The sequence below is a fragment of the Pan troglodytes genome, chromosome 3, assembly GCF_028858775.2.
Source record: "Pan troglodytes isolate AG18354 chromosome 3, NHGRI_mPanTro3-v2.0_pri, whole genome shotgun sequence".
In the NCBI taxonomy this organism is placed as follows: domain Eukaryota; kingdom Metazoa; phylum Chordata; class Mammalia; order Primates; family Hominidae; genus Pan; species Pan troglodytes.
The window spans coordinates 128352052-128370565 of NC_072401.2; the positions used below are offsets into that span (position 1 = coordinate 128352052).

General features: G+C 36.6%; 1 long non-coding RNA gene across 2 annotated transcripts in view; it reads right to left on the reverse strand.

The window, feature by feature from the left end:
- Positions 1-18514, reverse strand: part of LOC100608394 (uncharacterized) — a 414197-nt gene that overhangs the window by 85398 nt on the left and 310285 nt on the right. Inside the window, exon 4 of one of the 2 annotated variants that reach the window (XR_008547608.2) lies at positions 7039-7153. The exons of the other annotated variant lie outside the window; for it this stretch is intronic. This is a non-coding gene — a long non-coding RNA (uncharacterized LOC100608394). The remainder of the gene's footprint in view (positions 1-7038; positions 7154-18514) is intronic. 2 annotated transcript variants of the gene reach the window in all.

The following is an 18514-nucleotide window of genomic DNA, read 5'->3' on the forward strand; positions in this document are numbered from 1 at the left end:
ATATCTATAGGAAGAAGAATGAATCTAAACCCCCTTTCTCTTGACATTTACTAAAATAAAATCAAAACAGATTAAAGACTTAAATCTAAGAATTCAAACTATGAAACTACTACATCAGGGAAACTCTCTAGGACATCAGTCTGGGCAAAGATGTCTTGAATAAAACCTTACAAGCATAGGCAACCAAAGAAAAAATGGACAAATGGGATCACATAAAGTTAAAAGCTTCTTCACAGCAACAGAAACAACAGAAAAAGTGAAGCGACAACTCATAAAATGGAAGAAAATATTTGCAAACTACCTTTCTGACAAAGGATTAATAACCAGAATATATAAGGAGCTCAAACAACTCTATAGGGAAAAAAATCTAATAATTTAATTTAAAAATGGGCAAAAGATCTGAATACACATTTCTCAAAAGAAGACATGCAAATGGCAAACAGGCATAAGAAAAAGTGCTCAATATCACTGATCACTAGAGAAATGCAAATCAAAACTACATTGAAATATCATCTAACCCCAGTTAAAATGGTCTTTATCCAAAAGACAGACAACAACAAATGCTGAAGGGGATGTAGCAAAAAGGGAACCCTTGTACACTGTTGGTGGGAATAAAAACTAGTACAACCACTGTGGATAACAGTTTGGAAATTCCCCAAAAATTGAAAAATAGAGCTATTATGTGATCCAACAACCCCACTCCTGAGTATATACCCAAAAGAAAGGGAACAGTTTGGAAGTTCCCCAAAAAATGAAAAATAGAGATATTATATGATCCAGCAACTCCACTCCTGGGTATATACCCAAAAGAAAGGAAATCAGAATATTGAAAAGACATTTGCACTCCCATGTTTGTTATAGCACTGTTCATAAGAGCCATGATTTGGAAGCAACCTAAGCATCCATCAATAGATGAATGGATAAAGACAATGTGATACATATACACAATGGAGTGCTATTCAGCCATTAAAAAAGAATGAGATCCCATCATTTGCAACAACATGGATGAAACTGGAGGTCATTATGTTAAGTGAAATAAGCCAGGCACAGAAAGACAAATTTGATGTGTCCTCACTTATTTGTAGGAGCTAAAAATTAAAACAGTCAAACTCAAGGAGATAAAGACTAGGAGGATGATTACCAGAGGCTGGAAAGGGTAACTGGGGGGCTGAAGAAAAAGTGGGGATGGTTAATAGGCACAAAAAAATTAGTTAGAAAAAAAGAGCAAGCCCTAGTATAGCAGAACAGGGTGACTACAGTCAATAATAATTTGATTGTATATTTTAAAATAACTAAAAGTATAATTGGATTGTTTGTAACACAAATGATAAATGCTTGAGTGGATGGTTACCCCATTTACCCTGATGTGGTTATTATGCATTACATGCCTGTATCCTCATGTACTCTATAAATATATATACCTATTATAGACCCACAACAATTAAAAATTTAAAAAATATATAAAGTGACTTGTGGTCAGTAGCTAACTCTACTTTGTAGAGAATATCTTTGTCACACGTGAATGCTTACCAAAGAGCATTAAATGCAGAGGAAGCTCTCAATAATTAGATACACAGATAATATGTTCTACATATGTCATTCAGCATCTCTACTCAACCATTCAAGTGCTTGCTCAGAAGGCTACTGACTTTCAGTATCTACCTTGCCAACAACAGAAACAGTGTTGAGACCCCAAGATGGCACTATTCCCTAAGGAAACCAGTCAGCTACTGGATATGAGGTTTATACATTAGACCCTTTCTATCAGGAAGAGTATGGTTTGTCCTCACAAGTAGACACAGATTCTATATGTGGCTTTGCCTCCATAGTCTATAATACTTCTGCCAGCACTAATGTCATTAGATATATGGAATGCTTATTGATCATCATGGTACTCTACACATCATTGCTATTTACTGTGAACTAATTTTAACACCAAAGGAAGCATGAAAATGGGTTTATACTCAGGAATTCACAGATCTTAATAGTTACCTAATTAACTGGAAGAATCTTGCCTGACAGAATGGTGGACTAGACAACTGAAGCCTGAGTTATAGCACCAGTTGCCAGACAAAGCCCAGAAACAACTGGGTTCTGTCTTACAGAATGCAGTATATATTTGAGTCATTTTTTTCTCCCATAGTTAGAATACATGGGTCTGAGATTCAAGGGGAAGTCGTGAGAGTGACTCCTACTATTACACTAAAAGACTCACTTGAAAGTTGAGATTTCTATCAGTCATTTTGGGCTCCTCCTGCCACTAAACCGACAGGCAAAGATGTGGATTGCTCTACTGGCTAGGATGATAGATTCTGATATCAAGAGAACAGTAGATTGTTGCTACGAAATGGGAAGAGGAAAGACAATTTTCAGAACCCAGAGGATTCTCTGGAACACCTGTTAGAAGTTCCACTTCCAATAGTAAAAGTTAATGTAAAACTACAGTAGCAACAACAGCAAAGGCTGGGCCACTGAAAATTCAGACACTTCAGAAATGAAGATTGGGGTCACTCCACAAGGTAAAGAATATTGAACAGTATGTCGAAGCTAAAGAAGGATATAAGGGTAGTGGAAGAAGGACATCATAAATACCAACTATGGCCTTGCGACCACCTACAGAAATTAGAATTGTACTATTATTTTTCCTTTCTTCCCCTTTCCTTTTATTCTTTTATATAAGAATTGTTGTGGCTGGTTAACTTTCAAGTTAGTTTTTTATTACAGATATGGAAATGGAACAATGACTAAACTTAAGGAGTAATTAACATCATGTAGGGATGGATAGCGTGACTTCCCTGAGATGGATGCTGTAACCTTTGGGACATTGAGCCTTCTATTTGGAGACAGAGCAAGAGAGATGGAGAGAGAGAGAGAGAGAATGAATCTTCCTTTTTATGAAGGTTATTTGCACCTTGTTAAGCTAGGACTTAGGATGATTATTTTTGTTTATGGAAGTTCAAATATGCAGATGTGTATGGATGGTAAGTAGCCAATGGGTGAACTACAGCCAGTTGTTAAGCTCTGCACTTACACACTCTGGTTTGTAATGCTGGGGCTGGGACTCAGCAAACCGCATTTCTCCTTTACCAGCTGCCTTTATATTAACTTCTACTAGTAGAGACAATAGATCAAGACCGGAAGACCAGAGAGGGAAAGAACTGACGTGCTCCTTTCTCTTTGCTTGCTCTTTCCGATGTTATCACTCCAGGAACTGCCCTTCAGTCCTGGCAGTAGAACTTGGTTCCAGAAAGAGTTGGCTCTAGCCATTGTGATTCTCCCAGAATCTGCCTTATCACACCATCCTAAATGTACCAGCATCAGCTGGCAGCACCTTTCCATTAGCAGTCTGCGTCCCAGTTCCACAAGGCCCTTCCTTTGTTCTCCTGCAGTGGCAGCAGCAGCTGGGCACCCTTCTCTTCTCGATGTTTGGTTTCTGGTTCTGGGTTCCTGGGTTCTAAGATTCTAGCATCTGATAACACTCACTTCTTCCCTTGGTTCCCCCATCAAGAAGCATGGAGGCCACTTTTTGTGGTTATGACTTTTATGTTCCCTTAGTGCCTTCTTTCTGCCTTAGAATGTTCTCCCAACTCCTGTTGAACAATTGCATATATTTCAATCACTCTGCTAAAATAATTACTGTGGTTCTGTTTTCTGATCTTGATACATTAGAATATTATTTATATATCATACATAATATATGTATATATGTATATAATAAGAATCAAATACATTTTCTTTCCAAAGTGTATATGAAAGTGCATGTTATAGAAGATGGTGCCATCCATTACAATTTTGAGTAAATTTGACAACTATGTGAAAACGAGAGATTTGTTTCGGATTTTTTTTTAAGTTTTCTCATCTAACTATTTGCCAGTTGCCCAGGCCAAACATTTTTGAATAATCCTTTGCTGGTTTTGTTTGCTCATGTCACACATCCAACCAATAAGAAAATCCTGTTGAACACATGATTTGATATAGCTGGAATCCAATCACTTTCTATTCGCATCCATGGTCATTACCTCAATTATTACACTTGTTCTCAACCTTGCTTGCTCATTGAAAATCACTTGGGGAGATTTAAAATTATCGATGCTGGGTCCTGCCTATATGTATCTTTATATAGATATATAGGTATTTCTATCTATGAGAGATATACATATTTAGAGATAGGGTCTCACTCTGTTGCCCATGCTGGAGTGCAGTGGTGCGATCATACCGCACTGCAACCTCGAAATTCTGGGCCATATAGTTTTAATTACTTGCTCTGGGTTTGAAATTCATAATTTTTAGAAGTTCTTTAAGAGGAGCCAATGTTGCAAACCACTGACTTGAAACAAAGCCACCATCTCTCTAACCTATAGCATTACAATATTCTACTATCTAGTTTCACTGCTTGGATCTTCTCTCTCCCTAACCCTATAGTCTACTCTCTGCAATGTAGCCAGAATGAGATATATATATATATATATATTTTTTTTTTTTTTTTTTTTGAAATTTACATAATAGTCCAATGGCATCCCTTCACAGAGTAAAATATAACCGCTGACCATGGCCTACAGGCATTATATGATCTGACTCCAGTGACCATGTTCCCCTCTCTCCCTCTCAGCATCCATCAGCACTGGCCTCCAATTTTCTTGAACACACCAGTCGTTCTCCAGCCTCAGGGACTTTGCCTTTGTTCTTTCCAGTTACTCACATGACTCTTTTCTTATCTTTTTCAGGTTTCTGTTTTAATGTCACCTTTTTTCAGAGAGGACTTCCCTGAACACCCTACATACAACAGCTCTCCCAGTCTGTCACTGTTTTCTTTGCTGCTCTACTTTGCTTTCCCCAATAGGATGTAAATTCCATGAAGGTAGAAACAGTGCTGCATTCACCTCTGTATCCCTAGTGTCTAGAACAGTGCCCAATACAAAAGAGACGCTCAATGAATACTTAATGAGGGCATCAGTAAATGAATTCTGCTTCAGTGTATCTGTTAGTGACAGACAGATGAACTAATCCACTCAAAATTTTTAATCCTTGCATTGCAAGGATTAAATGAAGTGATTCATTTCTTTTTAATAATTCAACAAACAGGTATTCACACCCTCTTAGCTATCACCACTAAAACTCATTCTACAACAGTATTACCTACTTAATATGCACGAACTTGAGGAAATGAAAAACATAACTAACATTAAAACCTAAATTCCAGCAATGTAAAACTGAAATTAATTTTTCCAGATTCTGGGAGTTTAAAAACTCAACCTTCCTCTTTTTGGTGCTACTTTAAATCTGTAGCACTCTTTTATATCAAATGACGTTTTTTACCACTAGTATGAGAATTAGACACCCTTCTGAGGATCAACGAAATCCTCAAAGGCAGCCTGATGCAATGAAAAGATCACTGAACTTGTTCTTCTTGGCTCCACACTCCCTTATGAAGTGATCTGGGGCAAATCTCTGACCCAGTTGGGGTCTCAATTTCCTTATTGATCACGGAAACGAATGAAGAAAATATTTTCTAAGTCTGTTCCCCAACTCAAAGATCTTATGACTCTAAGAAAGATGAATTCATTTCCAAGTGCAACCCACAGTTAATTATCTCATGTTAATTTTTAAAAGAATAAAAAATAGGAATTACTCTGTCTCTGACCTTATATTTTTATCAATCCATATTTCTACAGTTATTTATCTTTGAATACAAAATACTTGCAATAAGGAAAAATTGCAAAAAGAGTTTAAACTTCAAGTCCAGTGGTACGCTGGGCCTGCTTGCACCAGCTCATGAAAGCAGATCGTTAAATTTTCAAGAATTTTGCATGCCTGTTATTAAATACAACTAATATTAAAAATTAAATTATATACTTACCATTAAATGGACTATATTAAAAAAATAAAACTCAAAGTTTGTCACTTTGTTATTATTTTGGAGTTTGCAATTTTCTATGCCCCTATTTTATCAATATGGTGAAATGGTTAGCCACTACACATCTTTTCCCAAATCCCCAAATCTGTGTTCATTGACATGTGGGTAACTTGAAATCATTCATGGTATGGGAGTATTTGCGCTATGGAAATAGGCAAATGCTACATATCAAGGCCTTTTTTTTTCCCTAGGAAGTCTGTTGTTAAACACGTACATCACAGAGTCTCTTTACGTGCCTTGCTTTAGAGGTTAGAAATTAATGGACCATATGGGCCTATATTTTTCAAACTCAAAGACAAAACATTCAGGTTTTTTTTTTAATTATGAGAAGCCTTTCCTAATCTTGCCAAATTGGTTATCAATCTGTCCCTATGAGGCAATGAAAGGAAATAGCATATCTAGCTGAGATTAGCTGATGGTACAACAACCAATCAGTGCTTTAAATCCAAAGGAAGAAAATCACTTCTATAATTTCTCCCAAGTAACTGCAAGAAAAAAAAGATAATTGTTGAATCTGAAACATTGTGGAGTATGGTTATGACTGCCATATTCCAAAATTCCAGACCAAGGCTAGACAATATTTCTTTTTCTATAAAGAGCTAGATGGCAAATATTTTGGGCTTTATGGTCCACACAATCTCTGTTGTACTCAACTGTGCCATTGTATCATGAAAGCAGTCATGGACAATATGTAAAAAATTAGGTGTAGCAGTGTTCCAATAACATTTTGTTTATAAGCCTAGCACGGTGGTATGTTCCTGCAGTTCCAACTGCTTAGAAAGCTGAGGCAGAAGGATCACTTAAGGCCAGGAGTTGGAGGATGTAGTCTGCTATGATCGTGCCTGTGAATAGCCACTGCACTTCACTCTGAATAACATAGCAAGACCTCATCTCTAAAAAATAAATAAATGAGTAAATAAAATGAAAATTTTATTTACAAGAAACAGGAAGCGGGCCAAATTTGGCCCATGAGCTCTAGTTTGCTGACCACTGTCCTAAACAGTTCCTAGAACACTGTAGATTCTAAGCAAATATTTATTAAATGAACTTATAATAATTAGTTCAGGCTGCCATAACAAAATACCATAGATCAAGTGACTTAACAGAAATTTTTATTTTCTCACATTTCTGGAGACAAGGAGTCCAAGATCAAGGCTTCAGCCAATTTGATTACTGGTCAGGGCTCTCTTCCTGGCTTGCAGACAGCTAGCTTCTTGGTGTGTGGTCACACGGCCTTTCCTAAGTATGCATAGAAAGAGAAAGCTCTGGTGTCTCTTTTCTTCTTATAAGGGCACCAGCCCTATCAGATTATGCCCTACCCTTAGGACGTCATTTAATTTTTACCATCTCCCAACAGGCCTCTTCTTCAAATGCAATCTCATTGGGGGTTAGGGCTTCAGCATAAAATATACGAACAGGGGTGAGGGTGCCACAACTCATTCCATAGCAGAGTTGAATATTAGTATCAAGGAATCTGCCTTATTGTTTTTCACTCCTAACATATATTTGCGAAGCACTTCATAGTTTACAAAACTTTTTCCTGGGTCTTACCATACTTTGTACAATGTATACAAAAACTTGGACCATATAAAAGAGAAAGCTGTGGAAAACACTATAACAAAGGAATATCTCTCTACCCCATTCCTCTCATGGACTTAGTTTTTAAACATAAGCATGAATAGGATAAAGAACTGATTTATCTGATGAATTACTTTATCTGTCTGTCCCATGCAATCACTTCATTATGGTGTCTTAAACTTGTCAAAGATAAGCTTAATACATTGCAGCAAACTCATTCTTTGCTGACAGTGGGGTAAAATTTAGCTCCACAGGTCTTGCTATTGATAATTGTGGTATTCTTGTTAGATGCAGGTCCAAGAGATATCTAAACTTCTTTTCATCAGCATAAAACTCAAGTGAGCCTTTTTTCTTTTTTCTTTTTATTCATTATTATTATTATTTCAGCATCCTGCAAGAAACTTAAAATTCCATAGTTTTTCAAAGAGATCATCAGAAAGGTTTTCAAGTCGGGATTTTCTTTTTCTGAAAAATTTTAGTACAGATAGCCAGCTGGAAACTATTGATGGTTTCTCTGTATGCAAGTTAGGGAGGGAAAAAGCAGGGGCTTAAAGGAGAGGAATGTAGTATCAGGACCTCAACCTCCATATGTTTTTCCCCAAATGTAATTGTTTTACTATGCAGTAACATTTGCAAATGAATGTAAAATTGCCTACAAGACAGAATAGGTCAGAGAAGGCAATTTTATGGTTCTTGTTTTCATTGGCATCTAAAGCAAGCTAAAACTCTTTATGACTTCATCCCAAATTTGTTCTCATAACGAGGTATTTTTTTATTTTATTTTGCTACCTTGGAAAATACATCTTAAGACAATTGACGTTGCAATATTCCATCCATTGCAAATTATTGCTAGATCAAGCAATACTTCTGTCAACCTAAACACCAGATAAGATGAATTACACATAAGAGTTTTGAGATGTATACTTTGAAGAAGACTCAAAAAAGATCGTAACTTCAATTATTACTCTCCTGCTAAAAAAAACTGATGCATTTTTTTTGTTTGGTTTGTTTTTTACCTTCTAGATCATTTTCAAATGCTATAGCCATGAAGGATCACAACAAGGCTTGCTGAAACCTCTACATCAGATAAAATGGAAATACATGAAAGATTGAAGATGGTGGGACAAGAATTTTGGAAACCGGGCTGTGGGGCTAACCTCAGGAAAGACAGCCAGAAGTCCAAATAAAAGTGATCAGTGTATCATAGCAAATTGGGTCAATCTAAGTCAACATCTTTATTCATTAGGATCTAGTCTTTATTATGAAGATCTAGTCTTGCAATTGGGTTGTGAAAACAAGAATTTCCAACAGCGGCAAAACTCTGGGTTAGGTGAATGGGTAGTGGTATTTTAATTCCAAGTTATCCTCTCAGTTTCCAAAAAGAAACAACAAGCTTCCATCACCAGGGGGACATGGGGAGTTGGGAATCAGGTCTGAGGCAAAGAACTTTCAAGGTAAGGTTTCAATCTTAACAATTAAGGCCTTTATTTCACCAATTAAGATGCTTATTTTATTTGCTAAAAAAATTTCCTAACTTTTCAGTTCACAGTGAGGTCACTTTGACATTTAAAAATTTGTTCTTGGAGAAGGATTTAAGATGGCTGACTAGATGCAGCTGGGATGCACCTCTTTCACTGAGAGGATCCAAAATATCAAGTAAATCTCCACACTTCAAACAAATCTTTTGAGAAAAAACACCAAAATTTAATAGAGAGGTGACAGAAAACATGGTGATTGAAGAGGGAAGAAGTGGGGCTGCCTGCTTCATGTTACCAGTGCTGGGAATAACTCCTAAACCCAGACTAGACCCAAGTCAAGGGTGAGTAAAGGAACCCCCGGGCACCACATTACCACTGTGGACCTCTGAGATCTTAGCTACAGGAGTCCCCACGATCCCCTCAGATCTTTGGACTGGCAGGGGCAGCGGCTGGGAGAACACACAGGCACTGCTTGAACTCTAATGGAGCCCAAAAGGCTTCGGTGCACTGGGCAGCTGCCTGAAAATGCGACTCTGGGCACCCATCCCAGCAAAGGCTCTGTGTCCTTCCCTAAGTGTTCCTGTTCTCTGTGTGGCAGGAGAGAGCTGCCCCAGACATGTTCATGCCTCTAAGACAGACCGCACTGCCATTGTCACAGGAACAAAGTGCATGTGAGCCACAAACCCCCATGCCTGCCATTCCCTCCCAAGACTGCCTGTCTTATCATTCCACAGGAGGTCCACAGCATAATCTCCATTGCCCTGACCTGAGCGATTTGTTGGTGGATTGAGAGCAGTTCACCCCCAACTCTGGCTCCATCACAGCTGGTGCTTGACCTCAAGGGGTCAGGGGAAATATCTGCTGGCCTGTCCCACTTCCCCAGAGCAGGAGCTGAGCAGGACCCACAGCTGCCTGCTTTGCTGAAAACCCCAGGCAGATCCTTCCCCTGAGCAGATTCTGGCAAAGAAGAGGCACTTCCACCCTGCCCTGAAGGCTTGTCCCAAAAGCCTGGGAACTGGGACCCCAGACCCTCATGAAGGTCAACGCATACACTCCCCCTCCAGAGCCTGATTAAGGACTGGACTGACTCAGCACCACCCAGCTTTGTCCTATCCATCCCCCTTACACTTGAATGACTTTTGGGTAAACAATGAAATTAAGGTAGAAATCAAATATTTTTTGAAACAAATGAAAATAAAGACATAACATATCCTAACCTCTGGGATACAGCAAAAGCACTGCTACGAGGAAAGTTTATAGCATTAAATGCCTAAATAAAAAAGATAGAAATTTATAATATAAATTAAAAAGATAGAAACTTAATGTCATACCTCAGAGGACTAGGAAAGCAAGAATAAACCAAACCCAAGGATAGCAGAAGAAAAGAAATAAAAAAATCAGAGCAGAACTAAATAAGTTTGAGACCAATAAAATGATACAAAGGATCAACAAAAATTGATTCTTTGAAAGGATAAACAAAATTGATAGACTGCTAGCCAGTATAACCAGGAAAAAAGAGAAGATTCAAACAAGCACAATCATAAATGATAAAGATGACATTACAAATGATACCACAGAAATACAAAAGATAAGGAGAGATTACTGTGAACGTCTCCATGTGCACAAACTAGAAAACCTAGAGGAAACGGATAAATTCCTGGAACATACAATGTCCCAAGATTGAACCAGGAGGAAACAGAAATCCTGAACAGACCAAGGATGAGTAATAAAACTAAATTAGAAATAAAAAATTTTCAAAGCAAAATACCCGGAACCAGATAGATTCACAGCCAAATTTTACCATATGTACAAAGAAGAGCTGATACCAATCTTACTGAAAATATTCCACAAACCTAGGAGGAGGGACTCCTCCTTAACTCATTCAATGAAGCCAGCATCACCTTGATACCAAAATCAGGCAAGGAAACAACAAAAATGGAAAACTACAAGTCAATATTGCTGATGAACATAGATGCAAAAATCCTCAATAAAATTCTATCAAACTGTATCCAACAGCACATCAACAAAATAATTCATCATATTCAAGTGGCTTTTATCCCAGGAATGCAAAGATGATTCAACATTTGCAAATCAATAAATGCAATTCCCCACAGGAACAGAGTTAAAAACAAAAACCATATGATCATTTCAATAGACCTAGAAAAAGCATTTGATGAGACCCAACATGGTTTCACGATAAAAACCCTCCACAAACTAAGCATTGAAGTAACACCTCAAAATAATAAGAACCATTTAAGACAAACCCACAGCTAAGATCATACTGAATGGGCAATAACTGGAAGCATTCTCCTTGAGAACTGAAACAAGACAAGAATGCCCACTCTTACCACTCTTATTCATTGTGGTCCTGGAATTTCTAGCCAGAGTAATCAGACAAGAGAAAGAAATACAAAATCCAAATGGAAAAAGCAGAAGTCAAATTATCTCTTTTTACTGATAACATGATCTTACACATAAAAAACCCTAAAGATTCCTCCAAAAGACTCCTAGACCTGATAAACAACTTCGGTGAAGTTTCAGGATACAAAATCAATTTATAAAAAGTAGCATTTCTATACACCAACAATGTTAAAGCTGAGAACCAAACCAAGAACTTAATATCATTTACAATAACCACACACACACACAAAAATCTAGAAATACATTTAGTCAAGCAGTGAAAAATCTCCACAAGGAGAACTACAAAACATTGATGAAAGAAATCATACCTGACACAAACAAATGGGAAAACATGTCATGCTCATGAATTGGAAGAATCAATGCCATTAAAATGAACTTACCGCCAAAAGCAATCTATAAATTCAGTGCAATTCCTATCAAAAAGTACCAATGTCATTCTTCGCTGAATTATAAAAAGCAATCCTAGAATTTGTATGGAACCACAGAACTGCTGAATAGCCAAAGCAATCCTTAACACAAAGAACAAAACCAGAGGCACAACACTTCCTGAATTTTTTTAGCATTAAACGCCTAAATGAAAAGATAGAAATATATGTGAGTGCATTGACAATATAGGATGGAAAGGGGCGAAGTAGAAAAAGAAATTATAATCTGTTCCTTAAACAAATTTATAACATTTTTTGAGGATAAAATATTCAGAGTTTTTTTTTTTTTTCAGTAGGAAGAAATTACCTGACTTCAAATTATACCACAAGGCTATAGTAACTAAAACAGCATGGTACTGGCATAAAAAGAGACACATAGATTAATGGAATAGAATAGAGAACCTAGAAATAAAGCCACACCTGTACAACCAGCTGATCTTTGACAAAGTTGTCAAAAATAAACAATGGGGAAAGAACACCCTATTCAATAAGTGGTGCTGGGAAGATTGGCTAGCCATATGCTGTAAAATGAAACTGGGCTTTTATCTCTCACCATCTAAATAATTAACTCAAGGTGAATTAAAGACCTAAATATAAGACCTGAAATGATTGAAGTCTTAAAGAAAAGCCCAGGAGAAACTCTTCTGGACATTGACCTAGGTAAAGAATTTATGACTAAGACCCCAAATGCAAATGCAACAAAACAACAATACATAAATGATACTTATTAAACTAAAAATTTTCTGCACAGCAAAACTAATATTCAACAGAGTAAACAGACAACCTACAGAATGGGAGAAAATGTTTGGAAATTATATGTCAGGCAAAGGATTAATATCCAGAACCTACAAGGAACTCAAACAGCTCAACAAGACAAAAATAATAATAAAATAAAACCATCACAAAATGGGCAAAAGACATGAATAGACATTTCTCAGAAGAAGACTTACAAGCAACCAACAAACAAAAATGTGCAACATCACTAATCATCAGAGAAATGCAAATGAAATTCACCTTGAGGTATCATCTTAAACCTCAGAAGCGGTATTATTAAAAAGTCAAAAAACAACATGTGTTAGAGTGTATGTGGAGAAAAGGAAATAATTATAAAACATTGGAGGAAATGTAAATTGTTATGACATCTATGGAAAAGAGTATGGAGATTTCTCAAAGAACTTAAAATAGAACTACCATTTGATCCTGCTACACCACTATTGGGCATCTACCCAAAGCAAAAGAAATTATTATATTAAATAAAGATAGCTGCACTAGTATGTTTACTGGAGCACTATTAACAATAGCAAGTCATGGATGCCACCGGAGTGTCCCTCAAAGGTTGACTGGATAAAGAAAACTCTTCACCCCAAAACAACAGAATATACATTCTTTTCAGCACCACACCACACCTATTCCAAAATTGACCACATACTTGGAAGTAAAGCACTCCCCAGCAAATGTAAAAGAACAGAAATTATAACAAACTGTCTCTCAGACCACAGTGCAATCAAACTAGAACTCAGGATTAAGAAACTCACTCAAAACCGCTCAACTACATGGAAACTGAACAATCTGCTCCTGAATGACTACTGCCTACATAACAAAATGAAGGCAGAAATAAAGATGTTCTTTGAAACCAACGAGGACAAAAACACAACAAACCAGAATCTCTGGGACACATTCAAAGCAGTGTGTAGAGGGAAATTTATAGCACTAAACATCCACAGGAGAAAGCAGGAAAGATCTAAAATTGACACCCTAACATCACAATTAAAAGAAATAGAGAAGCAAGAGCAAACACATTCAAAAGCTAGCAGAAGGCCAGAAATAACTAAGAGCAGAACTGAAGGAGATAGAGACACAAAAAACTCTTCAAAAAATCAATGAATTCAGGAGCTGTTTTTTTGAAAAGATCAACAAAATTGATAGACTGCTAGCAAGACTAATAAAGAAGAAAACAGAGAAGAATCAAATAGATGCAATAAAAAATAATAAAGGGGATATCACCACCGATCCCACAGAAATACAAACTATCATCAGAGAATACTATAAACACCTCTATGCAAATAAACTAGAAAATCTAGAAGAAATGGATAAATTCCTCGACACACACACCCTCCCAAGACTAGACCAAGAAGAAGTTGAATCTCTGAATAGACCAATAACAGGCTCTGAAATTGAGGCAATAATTAATAGCTTACCAACCAAAAAAAGTCCAGGACCAGACGGATTCACAGCCAGATTCTACCAGAGATACAAGGAGGAGCTGGTACCATTCCTTCTGAAACTATTCCAATCAATAGAAAAAGAGGGAATCCTCCCTAACTCATTTTATGAGGCCAGCATCATCCTCATACCAAAGCCCGGCAGAGACACAACAAAAAAAGAGAATTTTAGACCAATACCCCTGATGAACATCGATGCAAAAATCCTCAATAAAATACTGGCAAACCGAATCCAGCAGCATATCACAAAGCTTATCCACAATGATCAAGTAGGCTTCATCCCTGGGATGCAAGGCTGGTTCAACATATACAAATCAATGAACATAATCCAGCATATAAACAGAACCAAAGACAAAAACCACATGATTATCTCAATAGATGCAGAAAAGGCCTTTGACAAAATTCAGCAGCCCTTCATGCTAAAAACTCTCAATTAATTAGGTATTGATGGGACGTATCTCAAAATAATAAGAGCTATTTATGACAAACCCACAGCCAATATCATACTGAATGGGCAGAAACTGGAAGCATTCCCTTTGAAAACTGGCACGAGACAGGGATGCCCTCTCTCACCACTCCTATTCAACATAGTGTTGGAAGTTCTGGCCAAGGCAATCAGGCAGGAGAAAGAAATAAAGGGTATTCAATTAGGAAAAGAGGAAGTCAAATTGTCCCTGTTTGCAGATGACATGATTGTATATCTAGAAAACCCCATCGTCTCAGCCCAAAATCTTAAGCTGATAAGCAACTTCAGCAAAGTTGCTTCAGGATACAAAATCAATGTGCAAAAATCACAAGCATTCTTATACACCAATAACAGACCAACAGAGAGCCAAATCATGAGTGAACTCCCATTCATAAAATAAAATTCTCAACACTGTATTAGTGAGAAGAAATATCCCAAGATCTTTTAAAAAATTATTCTTTAGCTATACTCAACTTGTGTATAGTACTTTTCAGCTTTCAAAGGACTTGCACATACATAATTTATTCTTCATAGCATACCTGAAATAGAAATGTAACAGATATTTTCACGCTCACTTTATCAAGAAAAGACAAAATTGTGTCACAGAAGCCCAGAGACCATGCAAGTCTCTCCAGTCCTTCTCCAGTGTGCTATATCAGGATGCCTTTAAGGAAGCAGGTGATGTAAAGCTTCTCCTTCCTGATCTTTTCCATATGTATGTGAGAGAATGTGAATGGACGCAACACACTGTCTTGGCTGTAGACTGGTCCTTGTCATCACCCAGTTCCTCCTGTGAAATCTTATATGTCAATATTCTACTCATAACAAAATCTGTCATTCTTTCTATTGTTTCACTCCTACTAAATTCACTTGAACTTTACTGAGATCCCAGTTCCTTGTATTCTTCATTTTGACTTTCTCAGGATCATTTATCCATCCTTGCTTTATTCCTCCTTTGCCTTGATTCTCATTTTCTACCAAATTTCCTCAGCTAGTCCTCAATACACAATAGCCTTCATTTCCACTGTCATCAATCTATCCTTTGGTGCCAGCCATGTCCCTTAATTTTTTTGTTAAAAAGGAGCAAATTTATTCCAACTTAAAAAAAACTCTGGATATTTCATCCTCAAAAAATGTTATAAATTTGTTTAAAGAACAGATTGTAATTTCTTTTTCTACTTTCCATCCTACATAGTCAATCCACTCACATAAATTTCTACAGTGTCTGCAATGTAATAGGTCATAGAGTAATCAATAAAGTAAAATGCATTCATTTAAAAACTGTTTACTTCAGCTTTACTTTGTCAAGACCCATCCGTAATGTGAAACATGACCATTTTATAGACTTCTGTTATATATATAATGTTTTGGCAAGGAAGCCTTGCAAGAAAAAATATCACTTCCATCTTTAATTTGGTCGTTTATAAATATACTCTCTATTATTCCGGTTACACATGAAATTATTATATTTTCAAAGAAACGTTGATGGAATAGAAACATATGCATTAATCAGGCATTTTTGAAGACAGTTTGTATTCTATTACAATTCACAAAAATAAAACATGTTTTATAACCAGAGCATTTTTCTCATGGTTCAATTTTTAACAAGAAAGTCAGCCTTTAATGGGCATATATAGGAGTATATGTATGTGAATATGTGTACACATGTTTACTTATACACCTAAAAAAATTAGCCCTTTCTTCAAGCTTTTGTGATCCTTCCACTCAAGTCACCAATGTACTGATTATACACTGAATGGCTGTGAAGCAGTTTCAAGATTCAGACTTTACTTTTCCATGTCAAAAATGTCTATGTCTCTTACATGCTTGAATTCTGAGTTCATTCAGACATGGTCTAGCTTCTATCAAGCTGTAGGCCAAAGACCTGAGAAAACTGCATGACTGTTTCAGGAATGTTTTCATAGTTACTCATCCAGTTTAAGACAGAGAGAAAAGGAGGGCATGTCAGGGTGTTCCATGGGGATATTATTTGTGTGTTCAAGCATGGATATATTATGTGGGAATGGGGCATTTATATTTAATTATGGAGCAGTTGTTCAAATGGGAAAAATACTTATTTTAATGTACATAGAATATGCAGTCATGTCCTTGTCCTCAAATGCAAAACATCTCTTTCTTGCTCTCTGTGGTATTTCGGAATTTCACCCTGTTTTAATGCAAAAACAATGTTTCACTGCCAATATACATGCACAGGAAAGGCTTTCAGGCGCCAGGCATTTCCCAGGAGGGAATCCCTACACAGTAAATTGCATCATTTATTCTTATTGTGGTGATGTTGCAGTATCGAAACCATACCAAACCAGCCATGATGCGGGCTGTTGACACAGGAAGGTGCAGAATCCCAGTGCAGCAAACTTCTAAAAGTAAGTTGCTATTCCAATTAAGCATAGCACTACAGATCTATTACTAGTTATCAACTCACTGGGATACATAGAATACATGTTTCTAATGAAAAGATTGTGGGAAGAGGGCAGGTTTTTTTTAACAATCAAAGATTCACAAGGGATAATATTTGTCTCCTTCTTTTTAATTGACATATAGTCAACTCTGTATTATTCTGAGGCTGATTATCCAATTGTGGACTCTACCAGCAACTGATTTCCCCTCATTTTCTCTCTGGCTCATGGCCTTTTGGACAGCATATTGCTCATTAGCAACCCCACCCAAAGCTGAGCAGGAGAAATAGTCTGCTGGAACAGAAATCAGCCTATTCTGCTCCTTGTTGGTAGTTCACGAAGAAGATGTGGAAACCGTTCATTAAACTGAGGCTTTTGGACTAGGAGTAGATGTCAATTATCCATGTATCTCTGGCTTCCAATACTATGGATAATTGAGAGCTGGCCACACTACCAGACACTTATGCCACAACAATCTGTTAATTTGTTGTTTAGGTTTATTTCTACGCTTTCCACTCCTTCAGACTATAATACTATTTCCTAAATCCCAGATTTAATGATCATCAAGTCTGGATCCTTCCTGAAAATATTTCAAAGGTAGTAGTCATCTCCCTCAGCCACTGAAGTAGCAACAAAATACTAGATACCAATCCATTCTACACTTGTGCTGTTGGTAAATAAATAAATAAAATCCTTGAGTCTATATTTAGGGTGGCTTCTATGTGTCATTTACTTTCTTCACATAGAACACATTGAGTTACAGAGTCTGAGGAAGAGAGAAAAAATGTAAACTTGTCAGATATTTAAAATTTAATAGACTATAACCACTCTGATTTTGATGTGGATGTTTTGAGACTATTAAGTTGGATTATTTTTCTTCTTTGTTATATATGAGAAATATTGGGTTTTAATTTTAATTTTAAACATGAGGAATTCAAAGTAAGTGAGATGAAACTGAAACCTTATCTGTAGGCCAGGCTGGAGTTTGATATATACATATATTAGACCATTATGCTTCATCATGATTTTTTAATTAAGGAGAATAAAAGAGATTTGAGAGGAATTTAGAGTGGTATATAAAGAGAGCAAAAGTTCAACTGAGGAAAAAAAGAAAAGGGAAAGAAAATACGTTTCTATGAACATGAAAGACATGGATCTAAAAATCTACTATAGTTGCTAAGAGTAACTAGTAATGAACTGACATTATAAGGTTAGCAAGTCAGATGCAACCTGGCCAGCAACATCTGTTTCATCCTGGTAACACTGACTAAAAAGAAAAAACACCTAAGAATTAAAACAAAGAGTATAATTATTATTTATTCATTCATTCAACAGCTATCAATTTTAAATCTAAACACTAGAACTAAAGAAGAATGCTCTCCCTGCTTGCAAAGAGCTCCAGAGAAATAATTTTTAAAATGAGATGTAGGTAACATGGAAATACATACCATATATACATACAATTTTTGAGTTAGAAGATGACAACTAGATATCATCAAAACTCTCCCAAGAGATTTCAATTATTCCTTCTAAGATTACTGGTGGCAACTCTTGATGAAATAAAATCTACTTTTTATCTGTTTTATACCAATT